The sequence below is a fragment of the Coffea eugenioides genome, unplaced genomic scaffold, assembly GCF_003713205.1.
Source record: "Coffea eugenioides isolate CCC68of unplaced genomic scaffold, Ceug_1.0 ScVebR1_2635;HRSCAF=3700, whole genome shotgun sequence".
Lineage (NCBI taxonomy): Eukaryota > Viridiplantae > Streptophyta > Magnoliopsida > Gentianales > Rubiaceae > Coffea > Coffea eugenioides.
The window spans coordinates 33,225-41,184 of NW_020863140.1; the positions used below are offsets into that span (position 1 = coordinate 33,225).

The window sequence follows — 7,960 nt, forward strand, 5'->3', positions numbered from 1 at the left end:
CCCAAATTTTGCAAGATACCTTAACGATTCATTGACCCATCTTTCTCCCTCACTCTCCCTCTCGGCGCTATACCAATCTACCCCAAATTCTAATCTAACACTTTTATTTTTCATTTACCCATCTCTTTCCCTGACTCTCTCTCTCTCTCGGTACTCTAGCCTCAAATTGTTTCTCTCTGTCCTTTGTTCTCCCAATCTCTTTTCTCAGAATTTTCCTAAAACTCATTGCCGGCTCTCACTAGCTCTCATCCTCCCAATCTCTTTTCTTTTGATTTCTCAAATTTATGTTGATTATGGTGGATCCTAACTCAATATCAAGAAGTTGCTTCGAATTCTGTTGATTGCATGTTGGTCGATTGAAGGATTTTAGGACAATCATCACTCACTCTATTGTGCTTGAAATTAGAGGTATGTTTATATACTCATTAATTCCTATTAATTAGATGTATATTCCTCCATTTTGAATGTCGACTTTATCAAATTCAAAGGAACAAGGAGCAAAAGAGGCTTGATTTTTGTTGGGCATTTTGCTGCAATCATTATTTGCTTGTACCCCTTTACCATTTTGATCATCAAAATTCCATAGCCACCCCGATAAACCATCCATGAGAATATTGGCGTTCGACCATGAATCCGCTTCTTGATATAGCACTGGCAATTGTGGATTTTCCATTACTAGATGTAGCGGTACCGCTGGAATTTCTTGCTGGGTTTGTATTTGGGGAGAGAAAAGGGATTATGGGCAATCGAATATGTTAATAAGTTAGTTAATTAACATAATAACATTTATATGGTTGAGTCAGACTGTAGAGAAAAATGATGCAGCAACAAATGACAATACCACCAAATCTTTAAGGTGTTCTTTACCGAAAGAAATTATAAAAGAAAAAGAAAACCAAGTCTTTGAGGTGTGTAGGCTTCTGAACAACGAACAGCTTTATCTAATTTTCCTTTCTTGTCTTTTCTTCTTTTTTTTTTTTCATAGAACAGCTTTGATTCCGAACGGTGCACGAATTTTATTGTTTTGGCTTCATGTAGTTTAGTCATTAGTGAACTTCTTTGAGAAAATACAGCGGCAATCTTTGTTTTTGGTACAATATATATAGTGGCAATCATTGGTATGGATCTTATATTCCTTGTCTGGGAATCTTATGTCCCGCAAAGTTAACAATATGTGTTAGTTCAGAATAATATATAATCTAGAATAGTATCTTATTTACATGATTAATGTTGGTTATGGTTTCAGCTACTCCTCTTAATCTCACTTCAAGTGAGTTAATTATTCTTGATTAGGTATATAGTTTTACTCAAATGGGAGCCTTTCAATCTTTTCTTGCAATGTTTCAAGGAATGGGCTTTTAGGTTCAGAGCAGAGCTCATGTTGATAGAGGCAAGTTGCTCTATGTGATGAAATCAGAGAGAATTTGAGATGAAAATGAGGATTATTGTGGGCTTATATAGGGATTCAAAGTGTTGAAAGTTTGGTGCTCTGATATGTGTTTTCTTATCTTTTTTTCCTTTTTTTTTAAAAAAAATACATGATATAATTTAAACAAATAAAACATTTTGAAACTAGCGTCCAAATACATAAGATATAATTTATAAACTTTATATTCCAATGTAAGTTCTTAAGACTGGGTGAATAATTATCTAAGACCAGAATTTGTTTGTCCCAGAACATGTAGTCTAAGTTTCAACAAAATAATGCTCTACTATAAACTTATCCCTTTTCATAATTGGTTCTTTTTCATGAGCCTCCATATAACAAGCCCTGTCAATTAGGGAGTCATTATTGTTTAAAAAAATCAATATCTATTTGACTATCTGTCCAGATTGGACTTTCTTTCATCAGTCCTTGTTTTCTGTTTCTCCCAGGTTCAATAATTTGCATTTACTATATTATACTGAAGTTGCATTTGGTGCCCTTAGCAGTGACGACAAAAGTGAGAGTTAACACATCATCTTTCAATCATCAAAAGTCAAAACAAGTCCGGTTCAATTTGCTACGAATAATAGTAATAACCAATTACTAATTCGGAAACATCCAGCTCCCTCCATGGCTTCCTCCACCTCTAACTCTATATATATATATATAGCTGCTTGGGATCTTCTTTCTCCCAATCATTTCTAGCAGTAGCAGTTGCAACTTCAGAGTGAATTTACTCAAGGTAGTTGCTTTCACTTTATTGTGGACAGGTTTATATTTGCTGGTAAGTATTTGACGGAGGAAAAGTGTTACTTTGGTATTCTTGAGCAGGTACATTACTTTATTGGTCTGGTTTTATACCATGTTATAATTTTGGAACAATTTGCATCTTATGTTAGCTAGTAATGTTGTTTAAAAATTTATTTAGTTCTTCTTAATTGCTGAAGTTTCATTTTTACATTAAATGTGCTGAATTTTAGTTGTAGATTATAACTTTATTAAATTGACTAAATGTTACATGAATTGAGTTTGTTGTTCAGGCATGGCTAGGACTAAGAAAGGAAGAAATTCCAGCACCAATCGACTTATTGATGAACCAATTGATGAGCATATGGAAAATCAGTCTATAAGAGTGGAAGAGCTTCATAACACAGGTATTAAGAGTATTTGATATTTTTAAATATATTATTTAGAGCAAAAAATGGTCATAACTTATTGAATCAATCAAGAATCACTTCAACATCATCTAATCATATGTCAACCTCAAGTTCCAGTCTTAGACCTCTTAAAGTAAGTTTTTAATACATTTGTTCAGCGCAATGGCAGTCCTCTTTGCTTGATAATGATCTGATATTTAGGCATGTTTTGCTATTACAATTTGAACGTGATGAGCATTTGATTAGGCCTTATGTGCCTTTGCAGACAATTATTGATTCAATTGGTACTCCTATAGCTTGGCCAACAAAACTAGTATGTTTTTCCTTTTCTAGCTTACAAATTATGTTAACTATTAATATCTCATATGTTTGTCTCATTCGATAATTACGATAGATTTTAATACATAATATACTTATGCTATAGGTAAAAATTTGCGAAGATTGATGTGCTGAAATTCAAAAGTGGACAAGGTGTTGCAGCATATGGATACTTATCCATTTATATGGAAGTGCTCTAACTGTAAAAGGACAAAGTGTTGCTGCATATATTACAAGAAGTTGGTCTACTAGCGGTTTAGTTGATTTTAATTTATCTGGTGCTATTTAGGTGAATGTTAAATCAAATATTATGTTTTTTTTGCAAGGATGAAAGTTTAATTGGTTGGTTGAAAAACTAGTAGTAGTTATGAGTACTTTAATTGTAATCATTGATTATGGTGATAATTTGAAAGTGATTTTTCAATCAAATATTGTTGGTTTTGGTCATTGAATGTGAGATGTCCAACATGAATGTATGATTATATTGATATAATAGGGATGTTATATTCACAGCAATACCGTGGTTGGGCATAAAAGAAAAAAAAAATACAGTCTATTGAGGCACTTGTAAGTGTCGTGATAAGGGTTTTTCGTAGTAGAAATTATCTTGTTACGCAGCAGGTTTTTGAGGCATTTTTAAGCGTCAACTTAAAGTTAAGATGGCATTATTTTGTGCCTCTAAAAAGTTGAGATTTTGAAAGTTGAATCCCAATTAAGGCATTTATTTGTGTAAGCATTATAACCTTGTTTTGGCACTTCTAAATGTCTCAATTGTTTTCTATGTCGTGGCACTTAATTGTGCCTTAAAAAGCTTTTGTAACATAGGTTTTACATGGCACACTAAGTATGTGCCTTAATAAATTAAGTGCCTCAACAAAGTGTGACTTGTGACATTTTGATGCGCCTCTATAAGCGGTTTTTCTTGTAGTTACTTCCTCTATAAATGATCCTGTAAACCTTTTAGCCCATTACGTGGCAACTGCGGCCCATTACTTGCTTCCCTTTTTTTCATTTCCAATCACTGAAATTCAGGGTTCGCCCTAGGGGTGACAATTTTCGACACGACCTGAAAACACGACACGAACCTAACACGAAATTAATGGGTTTGGGTTGAGGTTTCAGGAATTCGGGTCAGAATCGGGTTGGACCCGATGAACCCGAAAAGAAAACAGGTCGATTTCGGGTCAACCCGTGGTGACCCGATATGACCCGTTTACGAATTAAAAATAATTTAATAAACATAAAAATAATTTTATCTAACTAAACTAAGTTATTCTTTTTTTCAAAGGCATTAATTACTTAATCCTAAATGAATTTATTTAATTTGTGTGAAGTTGAAATTATTATATTTGGACAAATAATATATTATATTATTTTTTACTTTTATATTGTTTGGGATAAAACACTTTTACGGTGTTTAATTTATTTTAGATTTGGTTTGGAATTATTTATTTAAATTTTTATTACTTGATTATGTAATTAGTTTTGTGAGAAATTGATTTTATTAGAAATTACAGTGATAAATTAATAAATTAAAATTAAGTTTCGGGTCATTTCGGATCGACCCGCCAACCCGTCAACCTGAAATTTTCGGGTTCGGGTCAGCATACCTGACCCGTCACGGGTTGGCGGGTCGGGTTCGGGTCAACAGATTTTCTAACGGGTTGATCCGAACCCGACCCGCCAACCTGATTTGGACCCGAATTGCCACCCCTAGTTCGCCCCCATCTGCAAGTGTCAGATGAGCAAAGATTTGGTTTATCTTTGCATGATCTTGAAATCAAAAGATGGAAAAGTATGAAAAAATCAAGAAAGTTGGGCGTGGTGAGGTGCTTGGAAAGCGTCTGATAAGCACACTGGTGAGGTGCTTGCAATTAAAAAGATCAAGAAGTATCGTTCAGAAGAGCTTGATCTGAGAGAAATCAACTTAGAAAAATGGACCACCGAATATTGTGAAGCTGAAGGGCGTTATTACAGAGCATGACACACTCTACTGTGTGTTTGAATACCTGGAATGTACTCTATACCAACTGATGCAGCAGACAAGAACGCCGATACCAGAAGAACGAGTTAAAAGATGGAGCTTCCGACTTCTGCAAGGCCTCCGCTCAGGCGCATCAGCAGGGATTCTTTCACCGCGACCTTAAGCCAGACAATTTGCTGATGTCAAAGGATGCTGACTTAAAGATTGCAGATTTTGGTCAAGCCTGTGAAATTGACTGGCAACCTCCATATACAGACTATGTCATGACTCGCTGGTATCGAGCTCCTGAGATTCTGCTTCGATCAAAAGAATGTGGTACTGCTGTGGATCTCTGGGCAGTGGGTGTAATAATGGCTGAACTGTTTATACTTCGTCCTCTGTTTCCAGGTTCCAGTGAGGCAGACGGAATCAATAAAATATGCAGTGTTTTAGGTAGCCCAACAGAGAATAACTGGTCTGAAGGTCTTAAACTTGCCACTGATGTTAAATAGCAGTTTCCACGGGTTGCTGGTATCTCTTTTTCCACCTTGATACCTGCTGCTATTAAGGACGCAATAGATCTAATCACATCACTTTGCTCATGGGATCCAAGTAAAAGGCCTACTGCCTTAAAAGGCACTTAACCATCCTTTCTTCCAGAGTTGTCTTTGTACTCCACCCTACTTCCACAGCACAGGTGCTGCTGCGAGAAAGCTAAGACAGCTTTCTAAGACAGCCAGATAGGCTGTTAAAGTGTCAACTTCTACAAGGTGCCTTTTGTTATGTGTCCTCCCATTCTTTGCGCTCATCTCTCCTCGTCTTAATTTCTCATGATCATCCTCCTTGTGTTGCTCATTTCAAGAGCCAACTAATATTGGATCTGTCCAGAGCAAATACTATCCGGGTGACAGAGTTCCCTTCATCTTGAAGATTTTTCTCCCGACTATCTCAACTGCAAGAAGCTGGAGACAGAACTATTGCAAATTATTCAACTTGAAGTTTGTAAACATTGAAACTTGAAATTTTTGGGATGACACCATGATACCACAGATAGGTCATTCTTTGTAAATTCTGAAGTGTAGCATCCAATGTATGCCTGAGGGACCATAACTTTTCACCACTTTTTATCATTACATTTGCTATTACAGAGTTTCAATTCCAGCACCGCTTAATGCTATATTAATTGGTTATGCATGCAGGGTTGCACGGCCTACTTCTATTTTTTAAAAAACATTTCTTTTATGGATTCATAACAGGAAGGAGAAACATATTGTATCATTACAATTTAAACGTAATTATTAACTAATTTATAACTTCTTTCAAAGGCTGATCAGAAATTAATGTAACAGCTTGTCAAAATAACCAGTGTTGTATATAGGAGAGACACAACTAAAAGGAATCCCATTAAAGTTGCAAGTCAATGAAAATAATAGAAATACTATGACCAGAACAAGAGCCAAAAAACAACAATGCCGACACTAAAAAAATCTTACACTCACAGTGTACACCGATGAGTGGAACTGGAATAAAAGCTAAAAGGTTTACTAACTAAATATCCCATTCCTGATATTGTAGAAGTATGAACTTGTGAGAAGTAGCATTTGTACTTGTCTTTTCTAGTCCGAATTAATGCCATCAATTGGAGGTTTTTGACACAACACATGAGAAGAAACATCACTATAATTAAAAAAAGGTCACCTGACTCCGCCCAACGGAAAACAATTGGAAGAATAGTTTTCTACCATAAATAATAAGTGGGTAATTGACATGTTATGATCATTGATGAAGACCCATGAGTATGCCTGCACTTGCTAAGTTGGTGAAAATTGCTGATAAGTCTTGAAAATGTGAATTTGTATGAATTTGATAGTTAGATTCATGCAGTGACATTTTGACATTCTCTTCGATGCGTTTACATCTCAATTGACCATTTTATCTTATCCCTTATGCAAAGCCCCGTTACAACTTTATAAAAGTCCCTTGGATTCTTATATTGAATTCACTATTAGTGGTGGGTTTGTGATATATAAGCAAACCTATGAGAATGTCACTCCATGATGTTGATTTGAGAATTGTATTTGACCCCGTACACTTTGGGGTGATACGTGCGTATGTTAAGCCCCTTGTGAGGATTGTTGAATTTAGTGCATTCGGATTTTAATGAAGTTATTGGAAAGGTAGGATGTTTATGCTGGTATGATTTGTTGTAAAATACTTACTTTCTTGATTGTACTTTTGAATTAGGATATGCTTAAGAACAAGTATAGTTTAGGTGTGGGGAAAATTGAAAGGGTCCATTTTGTTAATAAATTTGTGAATATTTTTTCCTTGATTTTTGACAAAATATGGTATTGATTTGTAAATTCTACTCATATTTGGTAAATGGTGATATCTTTTGTAATACCACGTGTTTATTGGTTAGGGTTGGCTTTTCTAGTTTTTAATAGAATCGAAAAGTTAAATCATACGCTTGTACCTAGAATTATTTTTTGATTAGAAAAATAGTTAATGGTCGTACCTTAACTATTAATAAAGTAAAGAAAAGTTAGCTGTCAGAACTTGTTGATAGCTATAACCAATTTATTAATGAGTAATTGAATTATTCTTACATCAATGATCAATTGTGTGAATCGTATCTGAAAAGTTGCATCTTTAACTAGAGTCGTGTCTATTTATTTATTTATTTAATTCTTGCTTATTTCTGTGAATTGTTTTATTGATTAGTTATTTGGTTATTTTTAAATTTTTTAAAAATCACCCCATAATTCTCACTCTTAAAAAAAAAAAAAGCAAATTTCTCCCCAACCCTTATGGAAATGACCCTACTCACTACTATATATACATTTAAATTTTCTTGAATAGTACTTTTATTATTGTATAAATTCGACACTTGTTATGCTAACTCCGTAACATCAGATTCTTTGGTTGGTTTCAACATTTTGACCATGGTCTTAATTTCATCCCTCAATCCGCTAATGACACTAGAAACAAAATAAGATTCAGTGAGGTAAAAATAACTTGGGGAATTTATTTTTGGAACACTGAGTTATGCCAGTGTCCAGTTGGGTTTTGGTATGTGGTGGTGGTGCGGGTAGG

At 34.8% G+C, this 7,960-nt stretch overlaps 1 pseudogene; it reads left to right on the forward strand.

The window, feature by feature from the left end:
- Window positions 1–4,688: 4,688 nt before the first annotated feature.
- LOC113757035 lies at window positions 4,689–5,608 on the forward strand (annotated as a pseudogene).
- Window positions 5,609–7,960: the final 2,352 nt, after the last annotated feature.